This window comes from Heteronotia binoei, chromosome 18 (genome assembly GCF_032191835.1).
Source record: "Heteronotia binoei isolate CCM8104 ecotype False Entrance Well chromosome 18, APGP_CSIRO_Hbin_v1, whole genome shotgun sequence".
NCBI classification, from domain to species: domain Eukaryota; kingdom Metazoa; phylum Chordata; class Lepidosauria; order Squamata; family Gekkonidae; genus Heteronotia; species Heteronotia binoei.
The window spans coordinates 46,526,476-46,552,445 of NC_083240.1; positions in this window are offsets into that span (position 1 = coordinate 46,526,476).

The window sequence follows — 25,970 nt, forward strand, 5'->3', positions numbered from 1 at the left end:
ATCCCTGCAAAAGAAAGATTTGTGTGGGGGGGATACTACCAAAGAAGTCAACCTTAATAACAACCCATGCTGCAATTTCTAGGGCTGGGCCCCAGTGGTGAAAACCTGTCTCTGAGATTATGCAGGGGTTTTTTTTTTGGGGGGGGGGAGAACATTGGTAGCTATTAATAATTGATAATGATAGTCTGAAATTTCATTTCATCTGCCATAACATCTCCAGGTTTTGCCGTATGTTTCCTGTCCTTTGATCAATACTTGATAGGTCACTTAAACATTTTTAATTGGTCCAATAAATAAAACGAGGCCAGCCCATTTCAATGGTCCAGCTGGGACTTGAGCTCTGCTCGCTGACATTCAGAGGGCTCCCCAGAGCCGCCTGCCTTCTACAATTCAGTTCACCTGGGAGCCCTAAACACAAGCCGTCCGAGGCCTCCGAGCGACTGCGGCAGAGATGGCCTGGCCTGCGGCTCCCTCCAGATGAGCCCCCCTCCTGCAGCCCCCTCTCAGCACCGCTGCTGCTTTGTGGGCTTCTTTATCCCCCTGCAGCATTCGGGAAGAACAAGGAAGCCCTCATAGGTTGCTGCAACTTCCTTGTTCCTGTCTGTTGGCTCTACAAGGAGAGTAGAAAAGAGAGCAACAGTGTCGGCTGTCATTGTAATGGGAGATGGAGGAGGAGGAGGCGACTCTACAGAGACGTCTGGTTGTAGGAGCTCTCTGATCCCATAGCCTCTACAGTCACTGGGAGATTTATGAATAGGGTTGCCAAGTCCAATTTAAGAAATATCTGGGGACTTTGGAGGTGGAGCCAGGAGACTATGGGGGTGGAGCCAGGAGAAATTGGGGGTAGAGCCAAGATCAAGGCTGTGACAAGCATAATTGAACTCCAAAGGGAGTTCTGGCCATCACATTTAAAGGGACGTCACACCTTTTCAATTCCTTCCTTCCATAGGAAATAATGGATAGGGGCACCTTCTTTTGGGGCTCATAGAATTGCACCCCCTGGTCCAATCTTTTTGAAACTTGGGGGGTATTTTGGGGAGAGGCACTAGATGCTATACTGAAAATTTGGTGCCTCTACCCCAAAAAACAGCCCCCCCCAGAGCCCCAGATACCCCTGGTTCAATTCTCCATGATTTTCTATGGGAATAAATCTCCAATGGGAATAACAGAGTTCCCAGCAGACATTTCCCTCCCGCCCCCCCGCCCCCCGCTTTCTGATGACCCTGAAGCGGGGGGAGGGCCTCCAAACTGGGGGATTCCCTGCCCCCACCTGGGGATTGGCAACCCTATTTATGAACTTGTTTTCTCACAAACCTATGCGAGATATTTGTATCCTGAAAAGTTCTGTCAGTTTTCGTAAAGATTTCTGGCCCGGTTGCATATGCAGAAAGTGTCAGCAAGTCACAGCTGATTTATGGCAATCTCATAGGGCAGAGATGTCGAATTCATTTGTTACGAGGGCAGGATCTGGCATAAATGTCAGTTTGTTGGGCCAGGCCTCCCATAAAATGTAGCATGAGGTACCGGAGATATAAACTTTATATAAAGGCGATTTCAGATGCCAAGGCATGATTGGATTAGGTGTGCTATGCAGAGGGGTAGGAAATACCAGCACTGGTAACGAGGCAGGAAACCCAGGACTCAATTCCATCCAGGAGGATTCAGCCCAGGAGGATGCAAAGAAGAAGTGGATTGTTCTGAGATTAGAAACCACAACATTCAGTTGGTGACCTACGAGCAGCAGCGCTCTTACAAAGGGATTTCAGAGGCAGGTTAGGAAGAGAGACTGCTGGATTGCAATTGCAATTGATAATGAAGCTCAAGACAAGGCATCCTCCCGGACTGAACTGAGAGCTAGCTTTCCTCTCTCATTACCAGTGTGGGCTGTTATCATTTGGCATCTGATATCATTCCACTCTCCAAGATATAAGGAGCAATCCAAGTGTTCTAATTCCTGATCAGGGTCCTTTTTTATTATTATTAAAGCATCCATGGGCAGATACTTTGTCATTTCCTGCATTGTTTAGAAGCTTGTCACAAAAACTATTTAACACTTGCAATCTAATGTCCTTCCCCCCCACGCAGACATTTGGCAGTTATCCCTTCTGACTGCATGTGTGTTCCCTTCCCAGTTCAACAGATTCTTTCTGAATGTGATGCATGTATGCTAAACACACTGTATTAAGGCTTCTCTAGGGCTAATCAATATTTAATGTGGAATTTACAAAGATTGACTTGGAGATGCATTTAAAATTGGAGCATTAGCCGCAGGTGGCAATTTCTAAGACACAGAAGAAGTCATTTGATTATTTAGCGAGCTGGCATTTTGCAAATTTTAAATAATATGCAGGGCTACAGGGCTTGCCACGGTGGACTCGCTTCCTAAATGTGTTGACTTTTCCAGTTGTTTGTGTTTTTGTTGGTTCTGGTTTTAAACAGTGAGGGGGTGATTAATTATTTAGCTGGCATGGATGATTTGCCTTCCTGATTCCCTGCTGCTGGATTTTACTTTATTTTTTACTGGGTGTCAGGGTGGGGAAGAGCTTATGCAGGTAGGGGGGTGGGGCGTAGTGTATAGAGGTAGGCATTCCTTGCAAAAGACTGTAAGGCGAGGCCCCGTCTTCATGCGAAACCAGCTAAATACAGATTCAGGTGGGTCACCATGTTAGTCTCAAGCAACAGAACAAAGTTTGACACCTTGAAGACCAACCAAGTTGAATTCTGGGTATAAGCTTTCATGTGCATGCACAAAATACATATAAAATACAGAACTTACATAAAATACCGTTATAGTCAGGGGTGTAAGCAGGGCTTTTTTTGTAGAAAAAGACCAGCAGGAGCTCATTTGCATATTAGGCCACACACCCCTGATGTTACTATTGTTTCACATGGGGATTTTGTGGGAAAAGGCCAGTAGGGACTCATTTGCATATTAGGCCACACTCCTGCCACCAAGCCAGCCAGAACTGCGTTCCTGTGCGTTCCTGAATGTATGTTTCACCCTGGAAATTTGCATTCTGCATTCTTCACTTTTTGTATCCTACCAGGGAGCGTGGCAGACACCGTCTTGATTATAATCCTTCCATCATTTAAATATTCCCAGACACCTTTTGGGTCAAACAGTCATTTTCAAGGGAAATTTAAAAAAAAAAAAATAGAACATAAATTAAGTAACATTTAAAAGCACAAACAGCAGCTTGGCCTCCAAGTGCCCCAAATGGTTGTTCAAACTTTAGATCAGTTGGTGGTGGATGTAATAGGCCAATCTGATAACTATAAGTCCCCTTTTCTCCTTTCCAACACCACTACTGCTCATCCCTTGACCTGGACGGCTCACACTGGCGCAATCTCATCATATCTTGGAAGCTAAGCAGGGCAGCTGTGGCTAGTAGTTGGATTGGAGACCACCAAGGAGCTGCAGGGTCATGATGCAGAGGCAGCCAACGGGAAACCACCTCTGTTCAACCCTTGCCTTGAAAACCCTGCAGAGTTGCCATAAGTAGGCTTCAACCAGATGGCATTTCCCACCCCCATCTAGAGAGTGTTGGGCCTACCTGGAAATGTTGCTGCCTTCCATAGTGAGGAAGTCTAGCAGTGACAGCTGTGTAATCAAGTTTACAGTCAAAATTCGGGAGTAGATTCTATGGTAGTGTGTGCAGGAAGAGCTTGCAGAGACAGATCTTTCCCCTCTCCACTGTGCAGCTCAAAAAACTGTCCTAAGTAAAATGCAGCATGGCAGGAATCTTGCAGGGAAAGGAAAGGTCCCCTGTGCAAGCACCCGTCGTTTCCGACTCTGGGGTGACGTTGCTTTCACAGCGTTTTCACAGCAGACTTTTTACGGGGTGGTTTGCCATGGCCTTCCCCAGTCATCTACACTCCCCCCACCCCCCGCAGCAAGCTGGGGACTCATTTGACTGACCTCGGAACAATGGAAGGCTGAGTCTACCTGGAGCCGGCTACCTGAACCAGCTTTCTCTGGGATCAAACTCAGGTCATGAGCAGAGGGCTCCGACTGCAGTGCTGCAGTTTACCACTCTGCTCCACGGGGAAGGGGAAGGGGATGAAACCATCCCCATTTCCTCTCTGCAGGCTTTGCAGGAACCACCACAGGGAGGGACCCTGCAGTAAGATCTCCTCTGGGCCTTTCCTTCACACTGCCCTGACTCAAACCCAATTAATAAAACCAATGACTTGCTGTGCCCCTTGGCTGATTAGAAACGCTGGAACTCCCCCCATCTCCTCGCTCTTGGCAGTTGGGTTGCCAGCCTCCCGGTAGGGTGACAGAAGAAAACAACCGTTTCCATGATAACCATCACAGAAACTGCAATTTTTTTCCTGTCACTTTCTACCGTGATTCACTGTTTGGGTTGCACAACCTCCAGGTAGGGCCTGGAGATATAAACAGGTTGCTTACCTGTAACTGCTGATCTTTGAGTGGTCTCTGTGCAGTCCACATATGCACCTCCGCAAAGCATTCTTGTCATGTAGGTGGTGTCAGGCGATGGAGACTCAAGGCAGTATTCATTTAAACAATGTATACTTTATTGGAAACTCACCATTCTCAAAACAAAAGGGAGTGAAGGTGCAAACTTTCACACGAGAGCTTCTGCTTATCTCTTTGCTTCTCGGAAGAGTCAGACCAGTGGTGGTATCTATTAACGGTCACATTCCTTTGCTCCCTTTACTTCAAGCGTCTCCTCTTTGATACGCAAGCTATCTACCATATAACAAAAGGCTTTGGGTTAGTATGGAGAGTCCATTTGGTTAGTATTTTATAATTTCAATATGATAGAGTTACAGAGCCTGACAGGTGGCATTTGAGACAACAGTCTGGTGATCACTGTAGGTGCCATCACATTCAGTGTTGGTGTCAGAGCCAGATTTGGTTTTGGTTTCAACTCTGAACCCGAGGGAGTTGAACCCGAGGCCCACATAGAGATGCCTGAGTGTGTGGGCTGCACAGAGACCACAAAGAAGGTCCTGAAATTACAGTTGACCTCCAGATGACAGAGATCAGTTCCCCTGGAGAAGATGGCCTCTTTGCAGGGTGGGCTCTATGGCATTCTATCTCACCAAGGCCCCTCCCCTCCCCAACACCGCCCTCTCCTGGCTCCACTCCCCGAATCTCCAGGAATTTCCCAGCCCTGCTTGGGAGCCCTGCCCTCCACCCTCTGCAGCTGTGCGCTTGGGGGATGAGAGCCCCCGGCCTGTCCCTACATGGATTTGGGGGGTGCACGGGCAACTGCTGTGGGCAGGCAGCAGCAGAAAAGACGCGCTTCTATAAGCTCCATCTGTTCGCCCTGCCAGTCCATCCCACAGCTTCTGAATCAGGGTGAAGCCTGCTGTATTCCCTGAGAGGGTTTATCCTTTTCTTGCTGCCTGCTGGCTGGGGTGACACTTTGCAGCAAACCTTGAAAGTGGGACCTGTGCTGGTTCCCCCCCCCCACCTTCCTTCTCCTTCACATCCATAGATGCATACGCAAACTCTCCAATTGCTGTTTGTATCTTGTCCTACGACCACGGTGCGGTACATTAACGAGACCTGACAGTTTTGAAATAGCTAATTCAAGTCCATTCAGATGCAATTCTGCCGGTCCTCACAGCATCTGGGCCACAGGGGAAATGCCCCTCCCCCCCCCCCAGTCTGGAGATGGAGCCCTTTATCCAGAAATGCAGTTGATTGTATCAAGTGAAACCCAGAAAGTCTGTTTCTTTACCACCCTTTGGGGGGCTGAACTCCGTGCTGTTTGCTGTGTGTTCTCCACAGGGACTGCAGACATATACCAACTGCTGGTCCCCGCAGAGAACTTCCTCTAAAAGTGCCACAGGGTCCCAATTCTGGTTGGGACCATGGCACAGGGATGGAGAGGGAGAAGTCCTTACGTTCATAGAAATGCTTGTCTGGATCCAATCTAAAGGTCACATTTTTACTTTGCACAAACGAATTGTGACCATTAGCCAGCATGAGGCAGCTGCCTAGCGTGTGGCTCTGGGGGGAGGGCACCGGTTTCAGTGCTCTCGCCCACCCTTGCTTCCTCAGCGAGGGAAATAGCAAGCTCAGCAGCTGCTGTGTGGTTTCTAGCCTCAATAGGCATGCATGCCACTCTCGTGCTCGCTGTCGCTCCATCCCTTGCTTCTGTGCTTCCAAGCACACATGTGAGGGGCGGAGCAACAGCATGCACGCGTGCAAGCAAGCTGAGGCCAGAAGCTCTTCTGCAGCAGCCACCAAGCTCTCTCTCGCTGAGGGAGCGAGGAGCAGCAGGGGGCACCTGACCTGAGGCGTTAGCCTTGTGCGGGCTCCCTAGAGCCAATGCTGATTGTACCTCTTGTAAAATATAGCCCTAGTATTGAAAACCAAATGAAATGTGGGCATTAATAGAATTGCTTCACAATGTCTGTGATTTTTTCTGTTTTGATTATCATATTTTCAGAGTTTCTGCTTGAAACCTTAAGTGGGCAGCGGAGGTGTCCTGGAAAGGGGTCTGTCTGCAGGATTATAATAATTAATCATAATAATTATTATATGGTATTGTGTGTAGTAGAGCCAGGAGATCCTAAGATTGTCTGGCAGCCTGAAGTTCTAGCTCTTTTAGTGTAATGCACCACTAGGTGGAGAGCTAGACTTATTTTGGGGGTAGAGAGAGCTCTGGAAGAGCTGTGACTGACCCAAGCTCACCCTGTGGTGAGGGGGAAGTGTTTGTGAGTTTCTTGCATTGTGTAGGGGGTTGGACTAGAAGACCCTGGAGGTCCCTTCCAACTCTTCTATGATTCTGTCTTTAGGCTGAATGTTACCCACTGCCGCTCTTAACAGTTCCCTCATTTGGGATAGTTCTGTTGTCTTTGTATCAATTTATTGGTCTTAGATCAGTCCTCAGTGCCATAGCAGATTAATTTGAGCCAACATTAATTAGGACTAATCACTCATAGGCCTTACGTTGTCTGTGGAAAACCACATTTGGGGGCTCTTGAGTTTTGTCTGGGCCTCAGGCTCCAGGAGTTCCCTTGGAGATTTGTCATTAAAATGAGTCCCATATTCTACTAATCTGAGTACATTGCCCCCCTTTATTTCTATTCTCTGCTTTCCAAAGGAGCTGAGTTCAGTGTGGTGTAGGGTTGCCAAGTCCAATTCAAGAAAAATCTGGGGACTTTGGGGGCGGAGCCAGGAGACTTTGGGGGTGGAGCCAGGAGACATTGGGGTGGAGCCAGGAACAAGGGTATGATAAGCATAATTGAACTCCAAGGGAGTTCTGGCCATCACATTTAAAGGGACAGCACACCTTTTTAAATGCCTTTCTTCCATAGAAAATAATGAAGGATAGGGGCACCATCTTTTGGGGCTCATAGAATTGGACCCTCTGGTCCAATCGTTTTGAAACTTCGGGGGTATTTTGGGGAGAGGCACTAGATGCTATACTAAAAATTTGGTGCCTCTACCTCAAAAAATAGCCCCCCCGGAGCCCCCAATACCCGCAGATCAATTCCCCATTATTCCCTATGGGAATCGTTCTCCATAGGGAATAATAGAGTGCCCAGTAGACATTTTGCTCCCCCCCCTTGCTTTCTAAAGCAAAACACTCCCTCTCTTCATGGGGGCTGGAATGACAATCACAGGTCTAGGCTGTCCCAGGAAGGCAGCTGAGGCAAGGAACATAGCAGTGGCAAGGGACCTGAGAGCATCCTTATCCCCCCAGCTCCAAATGGAAGGTAAAGCCCAGGCATTTAACACACATACGGGCATGGATGCAGATGGCTCCACTCTCACCCAATCAAGCTGCCTAGTGGCAGCAAACTGAGATCATCCTTCCCCCCTCCCTTCTCAAATGAGAGACAAAAGGAAAGGAAAGGTCCCCTGTGCAAGCACCAGTCATTTCCGACTCTAGAGTGACGTTGCTTTAACAAGGTTTTTCTTTTTACGGGGTGGTTTGCTATTGCCTTCCCTAGAGAGGCGAAAGCCAGGACATTTGTCCCCCCTCCTCCACCCTGAGAGCGTGGATTAAGAGGGCAAGACAGCAGCCTGAGAGCATCCTTCCTCCCCCACCCCCAAACAGGTGAAGCCAGGGCATTTAGCGTGCCCCCCCCCCGGCCCTCCCCCGCCGCCGATCATTGATCCGCCCCAGGAGGCAAAGCCAGTTAAAAATTTTTTTAAAGAGCCAGAGAGAGCTTGAATGCAGACGGCTCCACTTTCCCCCAAGTAAGCTGGGCGACTGCAGCAGCCTAAGAGCATCCCCCCCCAGTCCTGAATGGGAGGCAAAGCCAATTTAAAAAGAAAAAAAGAAAAGCCCGGAGAGCAGAATGAAGCCCCGACTAGAATGAAGCAAAGGCTGGCCCACACACACACACACACACACACAACCAACACCCCTTCCAGAAAGCACATAGCTGTTGAACTACTGGGAGGGGGCCAGAGCCCACAGCCCTCACCCCCCAGAGTATTTTAATCCTTGCTGAGTGCAGGCTTCCCTCAACCCCCCCCTCCGCCTCCCCCCAAGCAAATGGACATTTAAACCCCGAGTCGCCAAACCTGCCCAGCAGCCACAAGAGCCTGCCGCCGCCCTCAACCCACACCCCCCGGGGAGGGTGGGAAAAGGGGGTTGCAAAGCTTGGCCCTGTTGCGAGGAGGAGGAGGCGCGTTTGGCTGAGAAATAAACTCGCCTGCTGTTCAGCACCTTTTTTATTTCAGGGGTCTCTCCCGCGGTGGGCTTTTGCGAATGCCCCTTTCGGTGTTTGCAAGGGAGAGGGGGAGGCTTTAAAGAGAGAAATTTTCCAGGAGTTCAGCTAAAGTTAAAATAAAAGTGAGTAACATGAAACTCGATCCCAGAGCAGAGTGGAAAGCCTGTGTTGGCTCTCGGCATGTGTGACCTGCCCCTAACACAGGGAAGGCCCCACAGCAAGAGCAGCCCATAAAACTCGGGGCTTCAGTGGGCTCCCCTCCCTTCACTGGCCAGCTGACTGGGGGCGGGAAGCAGCCTGAGAAAACGGAGGAGCTCTGGCTGCTGCGACCGGGGCTGGGTGCGAAGGGCTGCCGTTCTCCTCCTCCCCTCCCCCCCCCCCGCTTTCCCTTTTATGGCCAGCGGGGGGAGGAGGCTCCAAATCGGGGGTCTCCAGGCCTACCGGGGGATTTGGGACCCCTAGTGTGGTGCTGGGGACAAATGTGTCTGGCGATTGATTTTTAATATTTTCCCATATTTGGGGGTCTGTGGAAAACCATGTTTGGGGCTACATCTGTTTATTTGCAAATGGCAAGGCCGCCTGTACCTCTGCTGTCTTCCCCTAAATAATTCCCCATCCAAAGTTGCCAGGACTGCTCTGTTTCTTACAGGTGAGGAAATTATCTTATTTTCCCCAGTTTAAATATAATTACCCCACTAAGCTATTTTTCCTCTTTAACTCTAATTATACAGATTAAAGGGCTACTCATTTCCTGTACAGAGAGGGAGTGCAGCATATGGCAACAGTGGAGCTTTCCATAAATTATATGTATTATTTTTCAAACTATATTGAAAGCAAAGGCTGAGGCAAACAACTGCCTATAATGGAGAACAGCAATCTTTCCCACAAGAAAACAAAGCAAACACATCCCTTGACAGGTGTAATTTTGACAGAAACCTGCTTCATGAATATGGAAAGGTAATTAGATGTTTTATTTAAAACCTGGGTGCCCTTAGGGGGAATCCCTCCCCCACCCCCCATTTCATTTCTTCCCCTAAACAGAGCCTGGTTTAGCTTGACAACATTTTGGGGGGGGGGGGTGCTGCATTTTTCCAAAGGAGAAAAGAACTGAGCATGGCAAATCCTGGTGGATACCATAAGCAGCAAGGCAAGATCCTCTGTAGAATTTCCTGAGGTACCACATGTGGAGACTGGGGTGGCTCCAGGTTTTGGGGGCAAGTTTTGTACAAAATATCCCTTGGAGCACCCTGAGTAAGTATCATGTTCAGGGTCATGAGCAATGTTCCCTCTAAGCGGCAGAGTCTTGTGAGCAAAAATTCTACTTTGTGGGCTACTGGCACTGTGGGCTCCTGTATAAATTATTGTGCCCTGGGGCCAATTTCCTGAGCCAAGACAAACATGTGTGAGCTGGAGGCTAAAAATCTGTGAGCTAGCTCACACTAACTCAACTTCCAGGTGGGCAGCTTAGAGGGAACACTGGTCAGGAGAAAAGCCCTGCTGGATCCTAAAAAAGGTAAAGGTAGTCCCCTGTACAAGCACCAGTTGTTTCCGACTCTGGGGCGATGTTGCTTTCACAACGTTTTCACGGCAGACTTTTTACGGGGTGGTTTGCCATTGCCTTCCCCAGTCATCTACACTTTCCCCCCCCAGCAAGCTGGGTTCTCATTTGATTGACCTCAGAAGGATGGAAGGCTGAGTCAACCTCGAGCTGGCTACCTGAAAACCCAGCTTCCGCCAGGATCGAACTCAGGTCATGAGCAGAGCTTAGGACTGCAGTACTGCAGCTTTAACTCTGCATCATGGGGCTGGATCCTACCAGTGGTCTTTCTAGTCCAGCATTCAGTTCCACATAGTGGCCAAACAGTTGCCTTTGAAGGCCAAGAGGAAAAGCTCTGAGGCTGCCTCTTAGCCCTGGGCTTCAGAGGTTGATTGGCTCTGAACATGGAGGTTCACAGAGGGACTTGGTCTTCTTTGTTTTCACACACTCACCCTCTCCCTCCCTTTCTGGAGTCAGTAAGACAGGGGTGAAAGGAACCAGAGCTCTGCTGCTCCATATCCTCAAATATCTTTCCCACCAGGAAAAGAGAGATTTTTATTATGCTTTTTAAAATTTTTGCCTCAAAGATTGTTATGCTGCCTTTTATTTAGGGTCCCCAAGGCAGCAGACAGTCCCAAGTATTAAAACAAACAATTTAAAAATACAAACATGTAAGCACCCCCCCACAAAAAACCCACATCTATGAGAAGGAAGGTTGATGAGGGAATGATGAACAAAACAGGCAAGTCTTCACCCACTGATGGTCGACATCGCTCTAGGTGACCTGTGATGCCAGAAGAAGCTGAGCCAATCTCCCATTCTCTGGTGGAAGCAGTGAGGCCAGATGTCTCCAGCCAGCAAAAGGCCTTCGTTGAGCACCCTCCGATGCCAACTCATGGCACTGGTCCCCTGGGGAGCTTGCAGTATTGACCATGACTACCTGTAAAAAGGTAAAGGTGGTCCCCTGTGCAAGCACCAGTTGTTTCCGACTCTGGGGTGACGTTGCTTTCAGAACGTTTTCATGGCAGATTTTTTACAGGGTGGTTTGCCATTGCTTTCCCCAGTCATCTTCATTTTCCCCCCAGCAAGCTTTTTACCGACCTCGGAAGGATGGAAGGCTGAGTCAACCTGGAGCCAGCTACCTGAACCAGCTTCTGCTGGGATTAAACTCAGGTTGTGAGCAGAGGGCTCCGACTGCAGTACTGCAGCTTTACCACTGCGCCATGGGGCTCTTTGACTACCTGTACAGGTATGCCAGGAGGACAGCAGGTGACTCTGAACTACTCCTCCACTTCTTGTGTGTGTGTGTTCAACACTGACTGTGTGTCCATTTGACCCTTTAAATTGCACCTCACACCCTGCTTGACATGCAAATGGTCAAACCAACATTTAAAGCTGCAGGTCTCCTGCTCTTGAGTCTTGTCTGGGCCTCAGGCCCCAGCAGTTCCCCTGGAGATTTGTCATCTAAAATGAATCTCATATTCTGCTAGTCTGAGTACGTTTCCTCCTTCTATTTCTGTTCTCTGCCTTCCAAAGGAGCTGAGTTCAGCGTGGTGTTGGGGACAAATGTGTCTGGCGATTGATTTTTAATATTTTCCAAGGCAGCCATCTCCATGGCTGCTCTGTCCCAGGGGAGGCTTGTGTAACTCGAAGCCTAAGCACATGGTCCAGCCTTAACCTAATTAAGTCTCAAAATACTTCCATCTTCAGGATGAAGAACACAGCAGACAAGGGAAAGCAAAGGTATTATTATTAACATGTCATGCCTAAGCCCAGAAACGTGTGTGTGTTTTCCCCTAGATCTGATTTTTCACCTCTATGTCTAAGGCAGGGTCTGAACAACTGGAAAATTCATGTATTATATTCTGAACACTGGCTCTTCATACAAGGGGGTGAATCTGTCATTTTCCTTCAAGGTAAAGGATAGTCTACCATTTATTTATTTACTTATATTTCTCTGCTGCTCAAAGCATTTTGCAGTAAAACAAGAAAATGACAGTGGTCATGGGAGATTTCAATTACCCGGATATCTGTTGGAAGTCCAACTCTGCTAAAAATGAAAGGTCAAATAAATTCTTGATTTGTCTTGCTGATAACTTCATTTTCCAGTAAGTGGATAGGAAAACAAAGGGATCTGCTATCACACACGCGAAGTAATGCAGTTCCAATCCACTTTCAATGTGCTTTCCAACTGGATTTTACTGTGTTTTTTTTTAAGCTGGATGTGACTTGCGGCAACTTGCGGCGACTTGCGGCGGCTTCATGCCGCCAAAGCGCCTCGCTTGCGCCCTTCCACTTCCAGACGCCAAGAAGGTGACTGGCGTGCAGCTCAGAAATTTGCCACCACTTTGGAAGTTGTAGCTTTTTGAGTCACACTGCAGAGGACGGGGTGAGTACAGGATGCAGACAGGGGGCAGATGTTTGTGTGTGGAAGGATTTTTGGGTCTCAGCTGTCTCTGAGTTGGCCCAAAGTGCCGGTCTGTAATCCCCCCACAAGTAAATGAAGGAGAAGCAGCCAAAACTGGGCAGCATTCCCTACCTGAACAGTTCCACAGTGATTAGCAATGGCCCACAACTCCTGTTGACAGCTGAAGCAGAAATGTGTTTTTGTGTGGATGTCTGCTGAGGTGCCCTGGCTTGGTAGCAGCTTTTGTTCATTTTGTTTGCAAATGTGCCCTATTGGTTTTTATGCATTTATACTTTATATTTTTGTCAATATTCTCAGTTCTGGGCCTCACACTATTAATTTTGTAGATTTGCTTCAGATTTGTATGTTGTACTTTTAAATAATTTATATAGTATGTATACAGACAGCACATTTATACATATTTATATCAATATGTCTAATTCTTAACATGGACAGATCTGTGGATACTTAAATCCAAAGACTGGGGTAACATGAAAAAAAGACTGGGTTCGACCAAAAAACCCCTGAAATTGGAGATGTGTGTGGAACCCCAAAATAATAGAAGCGGTGCCTGAAGCTTTAAGACATGCCCTCTCAGTGTCCATTGTGGGGATTACTAGAGAACCACAACATTGCCAGCCTTCAAGCCTTGGTTTCTGTCAGCTGAAATTTGGCCTGTTGCTCTTTATACAATGACAGAACCCCTTGGTTCTGATAGCCTGGTCAGATAGCCTTGAATAGCTGCCTCTGTCTGATATCTACTGGAGCCCTTTTTGTTCTGGTCTCTTTCAATGCATTGGAAACAGGTGTACGTCCCAAGCTGAGAAGGTGGGGTAAAAATACCCCAGTCAAATTGAAAACCATTCCTAGGGATTTTCATGGCATCTAGATACTGGAATTTTCCATAGTGGAAATTTCATGGAATTTAGATACTGGCGTGGAATCATAGCCTAACTGCAGCGTGTTCATTCCCCTTCCCTGGGCTCTCATGACTGTAATGTACTGAGTGACGAGACGTTTTGAAGGCAACATGCTTTATTAGCAAGTACATCACAAGAGAAGGAAACGCGGGCCGGGTCCCGATCATATACATACCCCGGAACAACCCTCAGCTTGGCCAAGTCCAATCCTGTTCAGTTAAACTTCCCACCACATATCTTGATTGGTGGAGCGTATTTGCGAGCTACGTCCGGGGACCATATGTTTCTTCATTGTCTTATGTATGATGAAGAGAGACAGCAGCTGCTGATACCGCTTCTCTAACATTTTAAACCATTGGCAAATTATTGTAAATATACCAAGGAACAAGTGATGAAGTTTTTATTGGCTGACAATTATGAATCCGTCTCACGCAAGGTTGCTAGGTATTGTTATCTGGTAATTAAAAAGCGTAGATCGTACTGTAAGTTGAGTTATTAGTGAAGGATTAGTTCGGTCCGGAATTTTAGGAATTATGGCTGTAACTGTCTATTGCCATGTCCATATACTGTATTATCTTATATTATTTTGTATGCTGGTCTTATGACTGTTTTTAATAAACTTTGCTTTGCTTTGATCTTGATTGGCGGAGAGTATTTGCGAGCTACGTCCGGGGACCAGTGGACTTCCACTGGTCACCTCTGTAGCATTCGCTGTGTTCTAACTTCAGGACTGAAATGCAAGACACAACACTCATCCCCCCCCCTTAGTTCAAGACGCAAAGTCTTTCAAGTAGGCTGGCGCCCTGCATTCCCTGGTCGACCTCCTCAGGGTTAATTGGGGAGTTGGAGCGGCCACCGTGGCTGGCGGAGCAGCTGGTTCCTCGTGGTGGGGTGATGCCGGAAGAGGGCTGTCCGCCGCTTGTTGCTGTTCCAGAATCTCCTCTCTGGGAGGGGGTCGCTCCCTCCACTGTGGTGCCCTTCCGCCCGCATAGTCGGTGTGGCAGGCATAGGCTGGGTCGCTCCCGGGGGTGTTGCTCTTAGTTCTCCCCCACTCCCCCGATCGCTGTCAGTTCTTCCGGCAAGGTGCGACGGTGCAGCTGGTCAATATGCCTCCTTAGGATCTGGCCCCCCTCCGACGAGACCTCGTAGGAGCGGGACCCGGTGACCCGCAGCACCCGGGCAGCTAACCACTCCTGCCCACTTGCAAAGTTCTTTGCATATACCGGATTCCCTGGAAAGAATCCCCTAGCGGCTTCCCTGGTTTTGGGGGAACTGCGGAGGTCTGTAGCCCGGTCAGGATGCAACCTGTCTAGCCTAGTGATCAACTTCCTCCCCATTAGCAACTTGGCAGGGCTTAACCCAGTGACGGGGTTGGGGGTGATTCTGTTATCAAATAGGAAGGCTGCCAGGCGGTGGTCCCAATCTCCCTGTAAAATGCGACCCAGGGCCTCTTTAGTGGTGCGCACCATGCGCTCTGCTTGGCCATTGGTGGCTGGATGGAAAGGGGCGGATCGAAAGTACTGGATGAGGTACCTATTTAAGAACTCCTGGAATTCCCAGGAGGTGAAAGCGGTACCATTGTCTGTGACGAGGGTCTCAGGAATCCCATGAGTGCAAAAGACCCTTTGCAAGGCTCTGACCGCTGCCACAGTGGAGGCTGAAGCTACGGGAATCACTTCCAACCATTTGGTGTATGCATCGACTAGAATAAAGAATATTTGGTCCGCAAAGTTTAGGTGTAACCGGGACCATGGCCTCCTGTTGGACTCCCAGCGGTGGCACTGGGCGGATCCAGCTGGAACTCTTGGCAGGGTTGGCACCTTTGAACCCACCCTTCTATCTCCTCGTCCATCCCCGGCCACCATACATAGCTACATGCCAGGGCCTTCATTAGCACTATCCCCGGGTATGTTTCGTGTATGGCTTCCAGCACTTGCTTCCGCAATGGGGTGGGGGGAACCACCACTCTGCTACCCCAGAGAATGCACCCCTTGTGCATGGACAGTTGTTCTCTGCGTAATGCGAATGCCCTGAATTCTGCGTCCAGTTTGCCCGCGGGCCACCCCCTTCCCACCCAGTCTAAAATGCGTGTGAGGGTGTGGTCTCTATCCATGGCCCTAGCTACCTCAGCGGCATGGAGGGGCCTCTCTGGTAGAGTCTCTATAAGTATCACATGGTGGGCCGGGGCGGGATCCGGGTCCATAGAGGACAGCGGCAGGCGGCTGAGGGCGTCAGCATGTCCCATAGCTTTTCCAGGGCGGTGGACCAGGGCATAAGTGTACGAGTTGAGGAACTGGTTCCACCACAGGATATGCTGTGACAGAATTTGTGGTGTCTGGCAGTCTGGGGTGAGGAGGCTTAGTAGTGGTCCATGGCAATTGTGAAATGCCTACTGTACAGGTAGTCATTGAATTTATGTACCCCAGCCACTATTGCCAAGGCCTCCTTGTCTATCTGGGCATAGTTGCGCTCCGCGGGGGTCAAGCTCCTCGAATAATAGGCCATGGGAACCTCCCCCTCGTCCAAGAGTTAGTGTCCCAGAACGGCGCCTACCCCGTACGGGGAAGCATCGCAAGCCAGAATCACTGGTAGGGATTCGTCAAAATGGTGGAGTACATCATTGGAAACTAAGAGGTCCTTGACTGCCTGAAAAGCAGTGGCCTGCTTCTTTCCCCAGACCCACGGGGCATTTTTATCGAGGAGCCTATGAAGGGGTTCTGCGATGGCCGCTTTGTGGGGCAAAAATGAATGATAAAAATTTAATAAGCCCAAGAAACTTTGTAACTCTGCCTTGCACATGGGGGCCGGGGCGTGGACTATTGCCCTGGTCTTGTCGGCCATTGGGTGGATTCCCGCGGCTTCCACAGCAAACCCTAAGAACTCTACCCTCAACACCCTGAGGGAACACTTCTCCCACTTCACTTTAAGTCCTGCCGTCTGGAAGCGGCGGAGCACCTCTCGTAGACGGCTGCTGAACTCCTCAGCGTCCGGGGCAGCGATCAAAATGTCATCAAAAAACGGTTGCACTCCGGGGATCCCTTTAAGAAGAGATTCCATTATGCTCTGAAAGATCCCCGGAGCCACACTAACCCCAAATTGCAACCGCCACACCCGAAAAGCTCCCCTGTGAGTCACAATGGTCTGAGCCTCTGCTGTCTCGACATCCACTGGGAGTTGCTGGTACACCTGGGCCAGGTCCAGTTTCCCAAAAACCTTAGAGCCAGCTAGGGCTGCCAGTACGTGGCTGACTACCAGAACGTGGTATGGATTGTCCTGGAGTGCCTTATTTATTGTGCACTTGTAATCAGCGCATATGCGCACATCTCCATTCGGCTTCACTGGAGTGACTATGGGTGTTTCCCATGCAGCGTAAGATACCGGTTCTAGCACTCCCTGGGCCATTAGGCGGTCCAGCTCTGCTTCTATTTTTGGTTTAAGAGTGAACGGAACTCGCCTGGCCTTCAGCCTTATCAGTCTCATGTGGGGATCGAGCGGTAAGGTGATGGGAGGCCCCTCGTAGCACCCCAGGGACCCGTCAAACACTTCTGGGAATTCCCAGCACACATGCTCGAAATTTTGCGTTCGCATCTGTTGCACCCCCACTATTTGAATACGCAGCGGTCGAAACCAGGCCAGCCCTGGTAATGTGGTGAGCTGGCGTTTGACCACGAGTATGTCCAGCGTGCCTTTAAAGTTCTTAAATTCTACCCTTACAGTGGCCCAACCCAAAATCTGTATGAGGTTTTTTTGGAAGTCCCGCAGTATGAAATCAGCCGGTTGCAGCCGGGGCCGGCCACATGGGCAAAGTTTTCTTAGAGACTCCTCCAGAATTATGGAGATGGAGGAGCCCGAGTCCAGCTCCATTAGGCATGGAGCGCCCTAGATAAGGACCGACACCCTGACCTTATCGGGGGTGGTGAGGGGCAAGTTCATTACCTACAGGCTAGTCATTGCGGTCGAGTAGGCATCGGTCAAGTCGTAGTTGGTAGACTGGCGTCTGCGGGTGGCCTTGGCCCAGCAAGCCCGCGCTATGTGGCCCACTCTTCCACAGTTCCTGCAGTCCATGTTGCAATAGGGGAAGTCCCGTCGCTCGTGTAGATCCCCACAGCTGGCGCACTTAGTGTTGGCTGGTCTCTCGGTCGCTCGTGGCCAAGTGGGCATTCTTGGCTCCATTCCTGGTTGGCGATGGAGCTGGTGTGCCTCCTCCTCCTCTGGGTTGCTCGGCGCCATCTTCTCCTGGTGGACGGCTTCTGCTTGCAAGTTGTGGAAAGCTTTGGTTGCTCTCTCGAATGCGGTGGCTTCATTGAAGGCGAGTTGGAGGGTGAGCTCCTCCTTTGCGGAGAGCTTTTGCTGTAGTCTTTCATCTTGGAGGCCCCAGACAAATTGATCCCTCAGGGCTTCATCCAGCTTGTTGAAGCTGCAGTTCCCTGCAAGTTGGCGGAGGGTGGCCAGGTAGATGGCGGCCATCTCTCCTGCCCCTTGATCGCTCTTGTGGAAGAGGAATCGGCGGGCGATGATGGATGGCTGGGGCAAGAAGTGTCCAGTCAGGAGTCTGACTATTTCTTCGTACGTTTTCTCCATGATCTTTGCGGGGGCCGAGAGCCCCTTTGCGATCGCGAATGTGGCCTCCCCGCAGACACTCAGGAGCACGTCTCTCTTACAGCTGTCGTCTGTAATCATGTTCGCTTGTAGGTAGCAGTCGACCCGCTCCGTGTAGGTCTCCCACCTATCGGGGTTGGTGGGGTCGAACTCAGCAAGGTGGCCCGTCATCCCACTCGGGTTAGCCATGGCGGCGGCGGACACTTCAGTCTCCCTAGACTGCGTGCCTTCCTGGTCTCTGGCCAGGTCAGTGAAGTCCAGCTTGGGGAGTTATCTGGCTAGGATCCCACCTTCGTCGCCACTGTAATGTACTGAGTGACAAGACATTTTGAAGGCAACATGCTTTATTACCGAGTACATCACAAGAGAAGGAAACACGGGCTGGGTCCCGATTATATACATACCCCGGAACAACCCTCAGCCTGGCCAGGTCCAATCCTGGCCAGTTAAACTTCCCGCCACAGATCTTGATTGGTGGAGTGTATTTGCGAGCTACTCCGGGAACCAGTGGATTTCCACTGGTCACCTCTGTAGCGTTCGCTGTGTTCCAACTTCAGGACTGAAATGCAAGACACAACAATGACCTTTGAAGTATATGCAACCCGGTGAAAGAACCAAGTGTTTGCGTGTATGTCTTTAATCCACACATGGGAATGTTTTATAAATTCGAGCAGTACATAAGACTGATTTGTTCTTGTTAAACAGCCCCCGGACCCTGTGGGATGCTTTGGGAAACGAGATGTAGCAATCTCCACGAGTTCAGTCTATGGCACTTCAACATTAAGCAAAGAAAAATGTTCCACAAGCCCTGTATATAAAGAGCTGAGATTACATTTCGATTGGCTCCCTGGGCGGTGGAGTGCCTGCCCCATTTTTCCTGTTTTTAAAATCGGATTTCCCACAGATCTTCTTGTGAGACAACAGGGCAGCTAATGAAAGCACCAGAAGGCAGCGGAATGCATGGACTACAAACGCGCAGGCCCTGCTTCCCCTCCTTAACGTCTTCCTTTCACTTTTTGGTGTCTTCTGTTTGCTTAACTCTCCTCTTCCTGCTCTGATCTAGTCTGTATACACTGATCTTTAAAGTCAGTTGGATCCAAAAAGTTCCATTTGGAAAGGTTTTGGACCAGGGCTTTTTTTTTTTAGAAAAAGCCCAGCGGGAACTCATTTGCATATTAGGCCACATCCCCTGATAACACCATTGTTACACAAGGGGCTTTTTTGTAGAAAAAGCCTAGCAGGAACTCATTTGCATATTAGGTCGCACCCCTGACACCAAGCCAGCCGGAACGGTGTTCCTGTGCGTTCCTGCTCAAAAAAAGCCCTGTGTTGGACCATGTGTGAACAGTGCTTGGATTATTGGGGGGATGGGGGGAGGGGAATGGTGGCTTGTAAGAAAGTTCACAAGCTCTGTCCTCTGAAGGCCGAACCAGACATTACATTTTCCCTGCTAGTTACAAGTACCTAAATTTGCACAGTATTTGCAACTTCAGCCATATTTGTGACAGGGATTTCATGCAAAGGGCTCTAAACCTGGCAGCGCTGCAGTGAAGCAATCGGAAGTCAGCGTGGACCAGACCTTGTCCCACAGGCAGCCAAAGTAGTTGTGAGAACAAATGAGTTTTCCTTGCATGAAGAACAGGAAGCCCTGCCTTTAAGAGGAACACCCACACACTATTGCTTGTCGGTCAGCAGGTACAGGACCTAGCAACAGTGATTCATGCAACGGTCACCTCGAGACTGGATTACTGTAATGCCCTCTACATGGGACTGCCTCTGTGCTGAACCCGGAAGCTGCAGCTGGTGAAGAACGTGGTGGCTAGGCTGCTATTGGGGCTCCCAAAATGGAAGCACATACAGCCAGGGCTGCGCAGACTGCACTGGCTACCAGTTACATACCGGATTCGTTACAAAGTGCTGGTTATCACCTTTAAAGCCCTATATGGCCGAGGACCTGCCTACCTGAGGGACCGTCTTTCCCCATACGAACCCCAGAGAGCACTGAGGTCAGCAGGGAAGAACCTGCTGACTATCCCCGGGCTGAAGGAAGCAAAACTGCAGAGTACCTGTACCCGGGCTTTCTCTGTTGTAGCTCCACACCTATGGAACCAGCTCCCGGAAGAAGTGCGGGCCCTGCAGGACTTTGAACAGTTCCGCAGGGCCTGCAAGACCATCCTCTTCGGTGAAGCCTTCACCGACTTCACCGACTAAAAGACTGAGAGACTGCTTAAATGATTCCTACCATCTGCTGGAATAGCACCAAGATGTTAATTTTATTGTTTTATTGTTTTTAGAATTTTAATTAAATTGTTAGCTATTGTTTAAATCATTGTATAACTCACTGTATTGACTGATGTTGTTAGCCGCCCTGAGCCTGCCTCGGCAGGGAGGGCGGGATATAAATAAAATGATTGATTGATTGATTGATTGATTGATTGATTGATAGAGTCTTGGACCAGGAGAGCCAGCATGGAGTTCCTCACTTGGTCATGGAAGCTCCCCAGGAACTGTCTCTCAGCTTATCCTACCTCGCAGGGTTTTTGTTGTGAGGGGGGGATGATGGTGTCAGCTGCTTGAGGCCCTCATGAGGAGAAAAACGGGGTGTAATTTTCTAAATAAAATAAGTAGGATAAGTAGGGGTAGGGGAATCTTTCTCCTTTTGTGCCCGTACTTCGGTGGGTTGTGTTTGCTTTGGCTGAATCCCAGCAGGCTTTTAGGCGATGGGAAAAATCACCTTTTAAAAGCTCATCTCTGCTGTTGTCACCTTGGCTCCAAAGCCTGGGCGGTGTGTCTGTGAAAGAGCTCTGTACCAAATGGGTCTGCCGGCCCCCTGTTGCTATTCAGTTACAGTCTGTTGCTTGAAGGCCTGGCAGAAAAAGGCCCTCCTGTTAGAGGAATCAAGGGCAGAAGCCAAACTCAGTCTTGTGTTTAGCTCCAAAGAGCTACCAAATCATGGCTCTGAGTGGGCACCCACTTTCTCGCCTCCCAGGGACAAAGTCCTTGCAACGTCAAGTTCATCTTACGAGAAATTCGTCAACATGTTTGGCACAGTTTTAAAGAGGCAAAATGCCTTTTTCTTTTGTTGCCATTCAGTCCCGCAACAACCCCCAAATGCTGTAATCTGTAGCCTCCCATCTTACAGGCTGGTGAACTGAGACCAAGCCTTCAAGAACTGAAAACTCTGAGGTAAAGTAATGGCATCTGCAGAATCATGCTTCTGGGCTTGGCAATGTAGTGTAAAAGTGGGCACATTCTATCAGAAAAGCCAGTTTCCCTTCCCCTTAGAACAGGGGTCTCCAACCATTTCAATCGAGCTGGCATCTTTGGAAATCTGACACAGGGTAGTGGGCGCAACCCCGACATGGCAACTTCAGGGAGTGGAGCCAGCCACAAAATGGCTACCACAGAAGGCAGTGTCAACCACAACATGGCAGCTGCAAGCGGTGGAAAGAAAGGAAAGGTCCCCTGTGGAAGCACCAGTCCTCTGCTACAGGAGGCAGAACCAACCATAAAAAGTCAGGGAGGGAGGTTACGCATAACTCTGATTGTAACTCTTCAGCATTTCAGGCAGAAGCTATGATTTACAAGATGCTTTTAAAAATGAACATATTGTTTAAAACTATTTTCCTGCATACACACAAGTGTACTTGTTGACCTAAGAAACATTCATCAGGCAATAGCTGTCAAGCCTCCAGAGGCGTTGGGGAAAAGTCCCACCTGGTCCCTCCCCCTTTTATGAAAAACATTTGGTGGGTACCAGGAATGAAGTCCGCAGGCACCATGGCACCCACAGGCAATCCCTGCTGTCAACAAAATGTTAGTTTTTGCAGTCTGACCTTTTAAAAAACGCTGGGCCAATGCACCCCATGCCCTAGGTGAACTCCAGTCTCCTATTGGCTGGTGGCTCCTTCACATATATACCTCAGCCCCAAACATGATCATCAACATCTTCTGGAGGCAGGTGAAACAGCCTCTAAAACAGCCTCCCAAGTGCCTTGCATGGAGATTTTTCTGAGTGATCATTCAGTCGTGCCACACATCAAGGCACTGCCCTCAAGCAACTTTTCCAAGAAATGCTCATGCCATGCCATCTTGGAGGCTTGATCCATTCACAAGAGGCTCATGCAGTACTGGTCCTGGAGCAGCTGTATGATACCAAGTTTGCTTCCTCCTAAAACTCACTCCAAATTCACCCCCTGAGGTGGGGGAATTCACACACTTGTTCAGGCTGGTCTTGAGTTCCAGCATTAGGGGAGGGGTGGTAGCTCAGTGGTAGAGCATCTGCTTGGAAAGCAGAAGGTCCCAGATTCAATCCCCAGCATCTCCAACTAAAAGCATCCAGAAAAACTGGCATGAAAAACCTCTGCTTGATATCCTGGAGAGTCGCTGCCAGTCTGGATAGACAATATTGACTTTGAAGGACCAAGGATCTGATTCAGTATAAGACAGCTTCATATGTTCATATCAGAACATCTGAAGCTTCTTTTCCCCTGTGCTGGACCATTTCCCAGCCCTAAATTCCAAGATCCAGGGCTTTTTTTGAGCAGGAACACACAGGAATACAGTTCCAGCAGGCTTGGCATCGGGGTGTGTGGCCTAATAAGCAAATGAGTTCCTGCTGGGTTTTTTCTACAAGGAAAGCCCTGCCAAGATCAATTTAGGTAGAGATGCTAAGCTTGACCGCAGGGCCACCTGCAGAGATCAACCGCCTGAGTTGAGTCACCTCTCCAGCCCTACATCAGGACCACCTGCACAAGCCCTACCATGATCAGCTCTGTGAGCCATGATGCAAAAATGAATGCTTTATTTTTATCTGGTGTTCCCCCCCGCAAATGACTTTCAAAGGCTTATACCCCCAAAATCTTGTTGGTCACCTAAGGTGCTCCTGGACTTGAATCAAACTGTGAGGGGGCTGAGCCTGAGAGAGACAGAGAGAGAAAGAGACTGCTCCAAGGCAATGCTGCAACTTCCATGACAGGGTAGGGATTTCAACTTGGTTCTCTCAGATGCTAGCCCAGCTCTCCAACGAGTGCACCACACTGGCCTTCCAAGTACATTTGCCATGGGAATCAAATGTAGCGTATCCCTGGCCTGAAGTATCTCCAGCTGTCCTCAACCTGAGCCAGGGCCTTTTTGACCCGGGTGCTGGCCTGGTGGAACTCTCTACCTAGTGACGTCCAGGCCCTGAGGGACCTCATGCAGTTCCACAGGACCTGTAAGACGGAGATGTCCCACCAAGCCTACGGTTGAGGACAGCAATGGGTTGCCAACAAGCCTGACCTCCTTGTCTGCCTCTTTAGAGGATATTAAATATTCAGCACTATCTGACTAGTTAATTATGGTTGTTTTACTGTTTTTAAATTTTATTCTGTATATGTATGCATCTTATTTATGAGGACTGTGTTTATGAGTTAACTGCCCTCAGCCGTTAGGGGGAGAGTGGTATATAAATTGAATAAATAGCAACAAATAATATTTTAAAAGCATGTAGTCTCTTATGTAGGGGCAGGGGATCTCCTAGTTTGGAAGCCCGTCCCCTGCTTCTGGGTCATCAGAAAGTGTGTGTGTGGGGGGGATGTCTGCTGGACACTCCATTATATCCTATCGAAACTGGTCCTCATAGGGTATAATGGAGAATAGATCTGTGGGTATTGGGGGCTCTCAGGGGGCTGTTTGTTGAGCTAGAGGCACCAAATTTCCAGCATAGCATTCAGTACCTCTCCTCAAAACACTGCCCAAGTTTCAAAAAGATTGGACCCGGGGTTCCAATTCTATGAGCCCCCAAATAAGGTAGCCCTATTCATTATTTCCAGTGGAGGCAAGGCATTTAAAAGGTGTGCGGTCCCTTTAAATGTGATGGCCAGAACTCCCTTCAGAGTTCAATTATGCCTGTCACAACCTTGCTCCTGGCTCCACCCCCAGATCTCCTTGCTCCACCCCCAAAGTCCCCAGATATTTCTTGAGTTGGACCTGGCAAGTCTACTTATATGAGCATATGGATAATATCAGGCTCTGTTCATTTACAATATTGATAAAAGCTGTTACTAACCAATGCCTAGAAACGCTCACAAACCTAGAGGCCGGGATAGCAAGGAGGGAGGGGGGGAAAGTAGAGAGTAGCTTCCCAGGAATATCAAAGGTGTCAGAACTTGAAGAACTTCAAATGAGACCCATTACTTTGTTTCAAAAGTATAAGGCGTTTATTGAGAACTGTGTTCAGGGAAAGCACAAGTTGACTCTGATAATGGGCTCAGCAATTGATACATTCTTTATGCAGTTGTAACAGAAACAATAAAACCATTTCTCACACTCTGGGAGACAATTGTCTGTTCCCAAGGTCCCTTATCTCCATGTAGGAGGAAGGAGCCATGCTGCGATGCTCTGGCGGGCAAGCTTCAAAGGACACCTGCAGATGTTTCCCAGAGGCTATCTGTTACCCTTCAGTGGTCACAGTTTGTTTGAAATGCAGAACGTTTAGTTAGTAGGCCTGGCTGCGAGGGTCTGGGATTAGTAAGCAGTTACAACATGGAGTCGGTTAGGCTAACATCATTAAGCTCAGCATACACTACAGATACAAGTTCTGACAAAAGGTTGCCAAGGTCTCTTTGAGGTAGACAGTATGTGCCAGATTCTCACCTCCTCTCCAGAGGCACCAAGGACATTGCCTCCGGGAAATGTAACCACCAACTGAAGAGATAAGGGGGGGGAGCGTTGGGAAAAATCTCACATGCAAAAGCGACCTTTTGTTTTGGGAAATTAGGGGTAGAAAAGATGGCTTTGATGTAGAAGGTTAAATGCCAATGATTCGAACTGATCTCCATCAGTTCCAATGCCTGCCATGCTGGCATAACTCTGAAGTATCCAATAAATGCAACTTTGTTCCAAAATACCAAGTCTGCTTACTTGTGAGCTTCAATGAACCCACGCCTGACAGATAAGGGCGTTTGAACGCCTACCAGTTTGACTTGCGTCCTGTTCTCTGGTTGGGGAGGGAGACTTAATTTTCCCACTGGCTCCTCAGTCTGTTTATGGGTGTTCAGCTGGTTCTTTCCCCATATTCCTTAGTAACTACACAGTCTGTGGAATTGACTTTTTGGTGCCTGCCTGCCCTCACACAGTCCAATTGAGTTCTAGCCCCACCCCCATCTTTGCTGTGTAACTGTTCCACTCAGCAGGCAATGGTTTAAATAGGCAATTAGATCACTCACAAATATAAATCAGCCATCAATAAACATGGTGTTTCAATAAATCTAACCCTATAGTGCTTTCTAAGTGGTCCTTTGTGGCATTAATGGCTGTCATTTTGAATCGGCACCGTTGTGGGGAGGCCTGGGACAGAGAGATTCAATAGGCAATTGTGGCCACTCAGCACAAACCGAACAGACCACATGGATTGGCTTGTATCTGATCGCCATCTTCAAACACGGCAAGTCCAACAGTTTGGCTGCCTTTGCAGCAAAATTCACAGCATCCCTAGGCATGAATCTGCCCCGCCATGAGTTGTTAGTCCATCTAGCCGAGTGCTACCTACTCTAAGTAGCATTATTTCTCCAGAGTCTTGGACAGGAACAGCCTCACCCAACACCTGAGGTGCTGGAAATGCCAGCAACTGAACCTGGGCTGCTCCTAGGTGATTGGACATGGCCTTACTCTTGAGGAAATGTCGCAAAATGCAACGGACTGTTTGCGTTGCAAACCCCATCTGCCGCTTGTGATGACACTCAGAAACGAGCTGGCAAAAAGAAGAATGAAACATCTGAAACACACACCTGCATCTAGCTTAACCTTGCAGTGTCCTCTACGACCCACGACTTTTCTTACCCCAACTGGCGATGTA